General features: G+C 43.6%; 3 non-coding genes across 3 annotated transcripts; all 3 read left to right on the top strand.

Moving 5' to 3' along the window:
- Positions 1-3,908: 3,908 nt before the first annotated feature.
- On the top strand, positions 3,909-3,981 carry TRNAK-CUU (transfer RNA lysine (anticodon CUU)). Its single transcript has one exon. It is a non-coding gene; the product is annotated as a tRNA-Lys (tRNA).
- Positions 3,982-7,633: 3,652 nt separating this feature from the next.
- TRNAK-CUU (transfer RNA lysine (anticodon CUU)) lies at positions 7,634-7,706 on the top strand. Its single transcript has one exon. It is a non-coding gene; the product is annotated as a tRNA-Lys (tRNA).
- Positions 7,707-11,002: 3,296 nt separating this feature from the next.
- TRNAK-CUU (transfer RNA lysine (anticodon CUU)) lies at positions 11,003-11,075 on the top strand. Its single transcript has one exon. It is a non-coding gene; the product is annotated as a tRNA-Lys (tRNA).
- The last annotated feature ends 263 nt before the right edge of the window (positions 11,076-11,338 follow it).

Here is an 11,338-nt window from a genome sequence, read left to right as displayed (position 1 = left end):
AACTATTACCGAAAGTTTATACGAGACTTTTCCACCATTGTGGCGCCTATTACTGCTTTCACTAAGAAGGGTGCTAACCCGTCCAAGTGGTCTGAAGAAGCCATGCAAGCATTTCATCTTTTAAAACAAAGGTTCATCTCTGCGCCTGTTCTGAAACAGCCTGACATCGACTCTCCTTTCATCTTAGAGGTGGATGCCTCCTCCGTTGGAGTAGGAGCGGTGTTATCTCAGAGGGCTAAAGATGGCCATTTACACCCTTGCAGTTTCTTCTCCCGGAAGTTCTCCCCAGCTGAGCGCAACTATGCCATTGGCGACCAGGAGTTGCTAGCCATCAAGCTCGCTCTAGAAGAGTGGAGGTATCTGTTGGAGGGAGCTTCTCATTCAATCACCATACTTACAGACCACAAGAACCTTTTATACCTGAAGGGCGCACAATGTCTCAACCCTCGTCAGGCCAGATGGGCACTTTTCTTTTCCAGGTTCGACTTTAAACTCCAGTTCTGTCCGGGCTCTCAGAATCGCAAGGCCGATGCCCTTTCCCGCTCATGGGAGCAAGAAAATGAGTCAGAGTCTTCAGACAAGCATCCTATTATAAATCCGTTGGCATTCTCCACGGTAGGGATGGACTCTACGCCCCCATCAGGGAAAAGTTTTGTGAAGCCGATGCTAAGGAAGAAGCTCATGCATTGGGCCCATGCTTCCCGTTTTGCCGGACATACAGGTATCCAAAAAACCCTGGAGTTTATCTCTAGGTCCTATTGGTGGCCAACTCTGAAAAAGGACGTCTTGGAGTTTATTGCATCTTGCCCAAAGTGTGCCCAACATAAAGTATCCCGCCAGTCGCCTGCGGGGCAACTGGTTCCACTATCCGTTCCCCGTCGACCATGGACCCACTTGTCGATGGATTTCATTACAGACTTACCTATCTGCAACAAGTTCAATACCATCTGGGTGGTAGTTGACCGGTTCACCAAGATGGCACACTTCATTCCTCTCACCGGTCTTCCGTCAGCTTCCAAGTTGGCTCAAGTATTCATACAAGAGATCTTCCGACTCCACGGTCTTCCTGAGGAAATTATCTCAGATCGAGGAGTTCAATTCACAGCCAAATTCTGGCGAAGTTTATGTCAAGTCCTCCAAGTCAAGCTAAAGTTTTCCACGGCTTACCATCCTCAGACCAATGGTCAAACCGAGAGGGTGAATCAGGACTTGGAGGCCTTCCTCCGCATCTATGTGTCCTCCTCTCAAGATGACTGGGTTCAATTACTTCCCTGGGCCGAGTTCTGTCATAACAACCAGTATCATTCTTCATCTGCTTCAACACCATTCTTCACTAACTTTGGATTCCACCCTAAAGTCCCTGAGTTCCAACCGCTTCCAGCAACTTCTGTTCCCGCAGTGGATATCACCTTGCATCAGTTTGCCAATATCTGGAAGAGCGTACGATCAGCTCTGCTCAAGGCATCGTTCAGGTACAAGAAGTTTGCGGATAAGAAGCGTCGAGCAGTTCCTGCTCTCAAGGTGGGTGATCGGGTATGGTTATCCACGAAGAATTTGAGGTTAAGAGTTCCCAGTATGAAGTTTGCACCTCGCTATATCGGTCCTTTCAAGATTGAACAAGTCATCAATCCTGTTGCTTACAGACTCCAGTTGCCTCCCTTCTTAAAAATACCCAGGACATTCCATGTTTCCCTGTTGAAACCGCTGATCTTGAATCGGTTTCATTCCTCACTTCCTCCAACTCCGAAAGTCCAAACTCAACGAGGCGTTGAGTATGAAGTGGCCAAGATCCTGGACTCACGTCACCGTTACGGTCAACTACAATATCTTATTGACTGGAAGGGTTATGGTCCTGAGGAACGTTCATGGACCAATGCTTCTGATGTCCATGCTCCTGCCTTGGTCCGGAGATTCCATTCCAAGTTTCCTCAAAAGCCAAAGAAGTGTCCTGGGGCCACTCCTAAAGGGGGGGGTGCTGTCACGATCCGGGTATCTGGACGCCATTTCTTACCCATCAGATGCCTCCTAAGGCTGGCTCAGCGCTCCAGGACCGGATCCCATCTGTTATCCTGATGTGTACATTCCTGTATCCTCTCCTGTCACTCTGGGACGCTGTCACAGTAAACGCCATATTACACCTGGCATGGCGTCTCACGCGGCCTCCGCCGCCGTCCCTGAACTTCTGCATGCAGAGTGTCTGAGTGGCGATTACGTCAGCCGCGGCCTCCGCTGTGTCCGCGTGGTTGGATGTGCATCTGTCAGCCTGGCGCCTCCTGTCTCCGGTGGCCGGCGCCGCCATTACTGTTTTCATTACCACATGGATTACAAACCAAACTTCCCTCCAAGTGTCTGCATGGGCGCAGCCATCTTGGATTCTGTCAGCTGATCATTTCCACCAATCTGTTCTCAGTATTGATAATCTGCATAATTGCCTAGCCAATCCCTTCCTTGCTGCAGGTATAAATACACTGTGCCTGAGCAAGGAAGGCGTCAGTGCTTTGGTTGTCAAACCTAGTTCCTGTTTGTCTCTCTCCTGTGATTGTCTTCCAGGTTCCAGCTCCTGTCTCAAGACTTCCACCATAGAGACCCGCACCAGCATTCCACCTGCGGTGTAGCCTGACTCTCCAATCCATTGTGGATTCATCTGTTTCCAGCTACAACATTACCTGCTTCCAGCTCAGCTTCCAGCAGAGTACAGCTTCCCTTAAAGGGCCGGTGTCCTTTCTACACTTTACCACTCTCCACCGGTATTATTATTTCTCCGCTCTCAAGTTCTACATTTCAGTTCATATTTCATCGCTCCCAAGTTCATTTATTATTTAACTGGTTCCAGCCAGTATCCACTCCGTGCTAACAACAGTCTGGTTCCAGCCAGTATCCACAGCAGCTGTTTTATCTTCAGCAACCCAGCTTTTCCTGGAACACCAGCTGGCACAATCCTGGGTTATCTCCATTGCTACAGTCGGGCCTGGTAAGGACTTTCCATCTAGAAGATCATAAGAACTATCTCACACTACCAGTGCCCTGTGGCTCCTGCCATCCTGTAGTACCCAGGAACTGTATTTATTCTTTGCTGACTTTTACGTTTTCTTTTACTGCTGCTGTGTTGCGGAGTTGTCATAATAAACATCATTGACTTTTATCCAAGTTGTCGTGGTCACGCCTTCGGGCAGTTATTATTCATGTTACTTACATGTCCAGGGGTCTGATACAACCTCCCAGGTTCCGGTACATCTCAGCCCCTACAACTGAGGCTGCCTCCCGTCAGCTCAGGCCCTCAGTTGTGACAGTCGGTCAGTGTGTATGCTGCCAGCGACGAACGATGTGCGGACCCACGGGTCGGCAACGATCGTCGCTGTTGGCAGTGCATGCAAGCTCGATTTGGACTGTCGTCCAGGAGCTGCAGGCACGTCTGATGGCTGCGTGATGTCACTGAGCGATATGAGCGGTCATATCGCTCAGTGTGTATGGGCGGCCGCCGACTGCCTGGCCCGGCAGGGCAAACACTAGACGACGTTGCTCATAGAGCGACATCGTCTAGTGTGTATGGACCTTTAGAAAGAGCACGGCCATGAGCCAAAATAGGATACATAAAAGTCCTTAGAAACTTAGTACTCTGCCTGTGTGTGGTGTAAAAGTGATCCAGATGATCAACCCGACACCAAGCGACTGGATCTCGTGCAGTTTGGTCATTCATATGTGTGCTCCAAATTCAAAGTTACCTCTTATTTCAGTTATTTACTTCCAGATCACAGCAGAGCCCCTTTACTGCAGCACCAATATCTTCTCTTTTGTGACAGATTTTGGGTCATGCCAATGCTCTTGTTAAAAAATATGTGTAAATTGTACACACAATATCCTCCTCCCATATGTACCAAGAGCACATACCAGTAAAACAGTTGGTAGGTGCCTGGCTAGCTCAGTCGGTAGAGCATGAGACTCTTAATCTCAGGGTCGTGGGTTCGAGCCCCACGTTGGGCGTCTTCTTTTTAAGAGCATCAATAATATATACATAAATTATGTAATATCATTGGGTTCTGTATATTTGTCATATATTCACAATGCTGATATGTTCATAATGTAGACATTGACCACATCATCACAGATGTTATGTAGACATTGTTAGAATGTTGTCATACTGTCCCTAACGCTAATCCTAACCGTTATAGTAATGTCAACATATTGCCGGTGTTGACATTGATAATGCAACAATTAAACCATGTCAACACCATTAATGTTGACAGCAGGAGGTCGACATTGATTATTGCCGACGTCTTAAACTGCAACATAGTGACTGAACTCGAGCAATCAGTAAATCATACAATTACATATAAAACAAACAAGTACAGGTGAGGTTTGTAAAAGGAGGAACAGGCATGAGGAGGACAGAAAGGGGTTTGTAGAGTTTATGGGCAGATTTATCAAAGCTTGGAGAGAGATAAAGTACCAACCAATCAGCTCCTTCAAATTTTCAAACACAGCCTGTAAAATGATAGGAGCTGATTGGTTGGTGCTTTATCACTCTCCATTTAATCTCTCTCCAAGCTTTGATAAATCTTCCCCTTACCATCTATTGGGCATTTAAAAGGTTTTATCACCTAATTTATTAATGATTGTTTATGTATTGCCATTTTTATTGACACTTTAATGTACAGGTGAGGTTTGTAAAAGGAGGAACAGGCATGAGGAGGATAGAAAGGGGTTGGTAGAGTTTATGGGCAGATTTATCAAAGCTTGGAGAGAGATAAAGTACCAACCAATCAGCTCCTTCAAATTTTCAAACACAGCCTGTAAAATGATAGGAGCTGATTGGTTGGTGCTTTATCACTCTCCATTTAATCTCTCTCCAAGCTTTGATAAATCTTCCCCTTACCATCTATTGGGCATTTAAAAGGTTTTATCACCTAATTTATTAATGATTGTTTATGTATTGCCATTTTTATTGACACTTTAATGGTAAACATGACAAATATCAATTTGGGTATCATAGCCATTTGTCATTATACTGGGACTGCGGGTAACACATTTTTTATTTTTGATTAAAACAGATGTAATTTTCAGCAATTTCACTTATTCTCTTTAAATCGAAATTCTGAATAATTCCACATGGTGATAATAACAGTATGCTGGATAATGAAAAGAAGCTGTATGAAAGACACCACTGCCGCTACACCTTAAAAATTTCACCTAGTGTTTGCATAGGTGTTAATACACCCAATTAAATGGGAAAAAGAACACCCACTGGTATGGGGTAAATGACAATAAACAATTTATTTTCACATGAGTAAAATATACATTAAAAATCCATAATACGTGTGCAATTTGGCCAGGAATATCCAAGTAAAGTGACTTGCGCAAAAAATAGGAGATCTCTCACCATATATTGAAGCTGCGGTGGGCTAGCTTATGTTTAAGCAGATATGGTCCGAGGCTGAATTGCCTAGGCACCACCGCAGTGAACTTATCAGCTAGGTGCCGGTATGCGCACCTCTGTCCAAACTCCCCTGTCTAAAAAAGTAGGATTTCCACTGGGTGTCTGCCCATTCCTACCTCTTTTAATTTCGTCTCTACTTCTAAGGACCCCTCTTGATTGCCTGGGTTGTTCTCTAGAGTGATCTCTCATCCCATCATGGGAGTTATATGGAATTCTACCCCTTCCTCTATTCCTATCGAGGGATCCCTGGTCCCAATTGTTTGTATCTCCTTCAGATGGTTTTTCTCTATAATTCCTTTCCTTATTGGGATATTTTACCCTAGGATTTTTGTGGAGTTGATTATATTTTTTATAGGCAGGTGTAACCTTCCCAAAATTTAGATTTTGTTGATTCACTCTTTTCCACCATATTGGAGTCCATACTGGTTCCCTCATGGGCCTCTGCTCAATCTTTGATTCAGACACAGCAGCGACTTCCCCAGGTGCTTCTTTCGAATCTCTCAGGAATTTCCTCCTTTTTCTATTTTTTAATTCTTTAGTCTCTTTTTCTAATTTCAATAAAATATTTCTCTCTTTGACCTTTACTTCCTCTAAATCCAAAAATGGATCTACATGAGTTTTGGATATCTCAATTTCTCTATTGATTACCACGATATTCTCTTTTCTCTCTTTGATAATCAATTCTATCAATGATAGACCACAATGAGCAAGTATTTTATCCCATTCTTTAGAAAAAGACTCATTTTCATTCGAAAAGGAGGGTTTTTTAATAACCCTTAAACCTCTGGGAATAAGGTGGTGGGATAGATAGTGTTCCAATGGGTAACTTCCCACCACAGTCTATTCTCTTTCAACATTAATTTTTCTACTTTATTGAGCAAAGTGGTAAGATCCTCATCTTCCACATTTATTTCCTCTATACATCCACTTAGGAAACCCTTGGATGTATTCCTCCTGGTTTCTCTAAAAGAAAACATCTCTGCTGCAACCTCACATGACCTAGTGTTTATAATAATAGAACCAAAACTTTTTGTTATACAATCTCAGGTTATTGTTATACAATGTCAGGTTTTGTTATACAATCTCAGGTTATCTTTTTGTTATACAATCTCATGCCCGCACAGATCAGCTGTCAACCACTGCCGGCTGCCGCAGCATGTGTGCCGCCCGTACACACACAGCGACGCGCCAATATATCGGTAGATATATTGGCCGTCGGCTGTGCTGCGGGGCCGATGCGATACGTCTGTGAACGATGGAGTTCACAGACGTATTGCCCATACACACTGGCCGACGGACCCGCGATATATCGGCCGTTCAAGAGAACGGCCAATATATCGGCCAGTGTGTACCCACCTTTAGCCAAATCACCCTGATGGAATGCTGTGAGGGAGTGTGGGAGCTGCTGATGCCCCATTAGACATGCCTTGTTTCTCACAGTAAGTGGCATTTCACTCATGGAGAGACCAGTAAATCTGAGTGTGAAAGTGGAAACACTGCGTGGGGTGGACATACAGTATCTCTTAAGGCCCATACACACTTGCCGATAAAATGAGCGACAACGCTCATTTTCCCCCTTCCTAAGTGCCGTCGCTCAGTTTGTCGGTCAGTGTGTATGCTGCCAGCGACGAACGATGTGCGGACCCACGGGTCGGCAACGATCATCGCTGTTGGCAGTGCATGCAAGCTCGATCTGGACTGTCGTCCAGGAGCTGCAGGCACGTCTGACGGCTGCGTGATGTCACTGAGCGATATGAGCGGTCATATCGCTCAGTGTGTACGGGCGGCCGCAGACTGCCTGGCCCGGCAGGGGAAACACTAGACGACGTTGCTCATAGAGCGACATCGTCTAGTGTGTATGGACCTTTAGAAAGAGCACGGCCATGAGCCAAAATAGGATACATAAAAGTCCTTAGAAACTTAGTACTCTGCCTTAGATGATCAACCCGACACCAAGCGACTGAATCTCGTGCAGTTTGGTCATTCATATGTGTGCTCCAAATTCAAAGTTACCTCTTATTTCAGTTATTTACTTCCAGATCACAGCAGAGCCCCTTTACTGCAGCACCAATATCTTCTCTTTTGTGACAGATTTTGGGTCATGCCAATGCTCTTGTTAAAAAATATGTGTAAATTGTACACACAATATCCTCCTCCCATATGTACCAAGAGCACATACCATTAGAACAGTTGGTAGGTGCCTGGCTAGCTCAGTCGGTAGAGCATGAGACTCTTAATCTCAGGGTCGTGGGTTCGAGACCCACGTTGGGCGTCTTCTTTTTAAGAGCATCAATAATATATACATAAATTATGTAATATCATTGGGTTCTGTATATTTGTCATATATTCACAATGCTGATATGTTCATAATGTAGACATTGACCACATCATCACAGATGTTATGTAGACATTGTTAGAATGTTGTCATACTGTCCCTAACGCTAATCCTAACCGTTATAGTAATGTCAACATATTGCCGGTGTTGACATTAATAATGCAACAATTAAACCATGTCAACACCATTAATGTTGACAGCAGGAGGTCGACATTGATTAATGCCGACGTCTTAAACTGCAACATAGTGACTGAACTCGAGCAATCAGTAAATCATACAATTACATATAAAACAAACAAGTACAGGTGAGGTTTGTAAAAGGAGGAACAGGCATGAGGAGGATAGAAAGGGGTTTGTAGAGTTTATGGGCAGATTTATCAAAGCTTGGAGAGAGATAAAGTACCAACCAATCAGCTCCTTCAAATTTTCAAACACAGCCTGTAAAATGATAGGAGCTGATTGGTTGGTGCTTTATCACTCTCCATTTAATCTCTCTCCAAGCTTTGATAAATCTTCCCCTTACCATCTATTGGGCATTTAAAAGGTTTTATCACCTAATTTATTAATGATTGTTTATGTATTGCCATTTTTATTGACACTTTAATGGTAAACATGACAAATATCAATTTGGGTATCATAGCCATTTGTCATTATACTGGGACTGCGGGTAACACATTTTTTATTTTTGATTAAAACAGAGATGTAATTTTCAGCAATTTCACTTATTCTCTTTAAATCGAAAATTCTGAATAATTCCACATGGTGATAATAACAGTATGCTGGATAATGAAAAGAAGCTGTATGAAAGACACCACTGGCGCTACACCTTAAAAATTACACCTAGTGTTTGCATAGGTGTTAATACACCCAATTAAATGGGAAAAAGAACACCCACTGGTATGGGGTAAATGACAATAAACAATTTATTTTCACATGAGTAAAATATACATTAAAAATCCATAATACGTGTGCAATTTGGCCAGGAATATCCAAGTAAAGTGACTCGCGCAAAAAATAGGAGATCTCTCACCATATATTGAAGCTGCGGTGGGCTAGCTTATGTTTAAGCAGATATGGTCCGAGGCTGAATTGCCTAGGCACCACCGCAGTGAACTTATCAGCTAGGTGCCGGTATGCGCACCTCTGTCCAAACTCCCCTGTCTAAAAAAAAAGTAGGATTTCCACTGGGTGTCTGCCCATTCCTACCTCTTTTCATTTCGTCTCTACTTCTAAGGACCCCTCTTGATTGCCTGGGTTGTTCTCTAGAGTGATCTCTCATCCCATCATGGGAGTTATATGGAATTCTACCCCTTCCTCTATTCCTATCGAGGGATCCCTGGTCCCAATTGTTTGTATCTCCTTCAGATGGTTTTTCTCTATAATTCCTTTCCTTATTGGGATATTTTACCCTAGGATTTTTGTGGAGTTGATTATATTTTTTATAGGCAGGTGTAACCTTCCCAAAATTTAGATTTTGTTGATTCACTCTTTTCCACCATATTGGAGTCCATACTGGTTCCCTCATGGGCCTCTGCTCAATCTTTGATTCAGACACAGCAGCAACTTCCCCAGGTGCTTCTTTCGAATCTCTCAGGAATTTCCTCCTTTTTCTATTTTTTAATTCTTTAGTCTCTTTTTCTAATTTCAATAAAATATTTCTCTCTTTGACCTTTACTTCCTCTAAATCCAAAAATGGATCTACATGAGTTTTGGATATCTCAATTTCTCTATTGATTACCACGATATTCTCTTTTCTCTCTTTGATAATCAATTCTACCAATGATAGACCACAATGAGTAAGTATTTTATCCCATTCTTTAGAAAAAGACTAATTTTCATTCGAAAAGGAGGTCTTTTTTAATAAATCTTAAACCTCTGGGAATAAGGTGGTGGGATAGATAGTGTTCCAATGGGTAACTTCCCACCACAGTCTATTCTCTTTCAACATTAATTTTTCTACTTTATTGAGCAAAGTGGTAAGATCCTCATCTTCCACATTTATTTCCTCTATACATCCACTTAGGAAACCCTTGGATGTATTCCTCCTGGTTTCTCTAAAAGAAAACATCTCTGCTGCAACGTAACATGAACTAGTGTTTATAATAATAGAACCAAAACTTTTTGTTATAGAATCTCAGGTTATTGTTATACAATGTCAGGTTTTGTTATACAATCTCAGGTTATCTTTTTGTTATACAATCTCATGCCCGCACAGATCAGCTGTCAATCACTGCCGGCTGCCGCAGCATGTGTGCCGACCGCCCGTACACACACAGCGACGCGCCAATATATCGGTAGATATGTTGGCCGTCGGCTGTGCTGCGGGGCCGACGCGATACGTCTGTGAACAATGGAGTTCACAGACGTATCGCCCATACACACTGGCCGACGGACCCGCGATGTATCGGCCGTTCAAGAGAACGGCCAATATATCGGCCAGTGTGTACCCACCTTTAGCCAAATCACCCTGATGGAATGCTGTGAGGGAGTGTGGGAGCTGCTGATGCGGTGATGGGGTGGACATACAGTATCTCTTAAGGCCCATACACACTTGCCGATAAAATGAGCGACAACGCTCATTTTCCCCCTTCCTAAGTGCCGTCGCTCAGTTTGTCGGTCAGTGTGTATGCTGCCAGCGACGAACGATGTGCGGCCCCACGGGTCGGCAACAATCATCGCTGTTGGCAGTGCATGCAAGCTCGATCTGGACTGTCGTCCAGGAGCTGCAGGCACGTCTGGCGGCTGCGTGATGTCACTGAGCGATATGAGCGGTCATATCGCTCAGTGTGTACGGGCGGCCGCCGACTGCCTGGCCCGGCAGGGCAAACACTAGACGACGTTGCTCATAGAGCAACATCGTCTAGTGTGTATGGACCTTTAGAAAATGCACGGCCATCAGCCAAAATAGGATACATAAAAGTCCTTAGAAACTTAGTACTCTGCCTGTGTGTGGTGTAAAAGTGATCCAGATGATCAACCTGACACCAAGCGACTGGATCTCATGCAGTTTGGTCATACATATATGTGTGCTCCAAATTCAAAGTTACCTCTTATTTGAGTTATTTACTTCCAGATCACAGCAGAGCCCCTTTACTGCAGCACCAATATCTTCTCTTTTGTGACAGATTTTGGGTCATGCCAATGCTCTTGTTAAAAAAAATGTGTAAATCGCACACACAATATCCTCCACCCATATGTACAAAGAGCACATACCAGTAGAACAGTTGGTAGGTGCCCGGCTAGCTCAGTCGGTAGAGCATGAGACTCTTAATCCCAGGGTCGTGGGTTCGAGCTCCACGTTGGGCGTTTTCTTTTTAAGAGCATCAATAATATATACATAAATTATGTAATATCATTGGGTTCTGTATATTTGTCATATATTCACAATGCTGATATGTTCATAATGTAGACATTGACCACATCATCACAGATGTTATGTAGACATTGTTAGAATGTTGTCATACTGTCCCTAATGCTAATCCTGACCGTTATAGTAATGTCAACATATTGCCGGTGTTTACATTAATAATGCAACAATTAAACCATGTCAACACCATTAATGTTGACAG

This window comes from Pseudophryne corroboree, chromosome 6 (assembly GCF_028390025.1).
Source record: "Pseudophryne corroboree isolate aPseCor3 chromosome 6, aPseCor3.hap2, whole genome shotgun sequence".
NCBI classification, from domain to species: Eukaryota; Metazoa; Chordata; class Amphibia; order Anura; family Myobatrachidae; genus Pseudophryne; species Pseudophryne corroboree.
The sequence above is the reverse complement of the archived record's forward strand: the minus strand, read 5'-3'. Positions and strand labels throughout refer to the sequence as shown.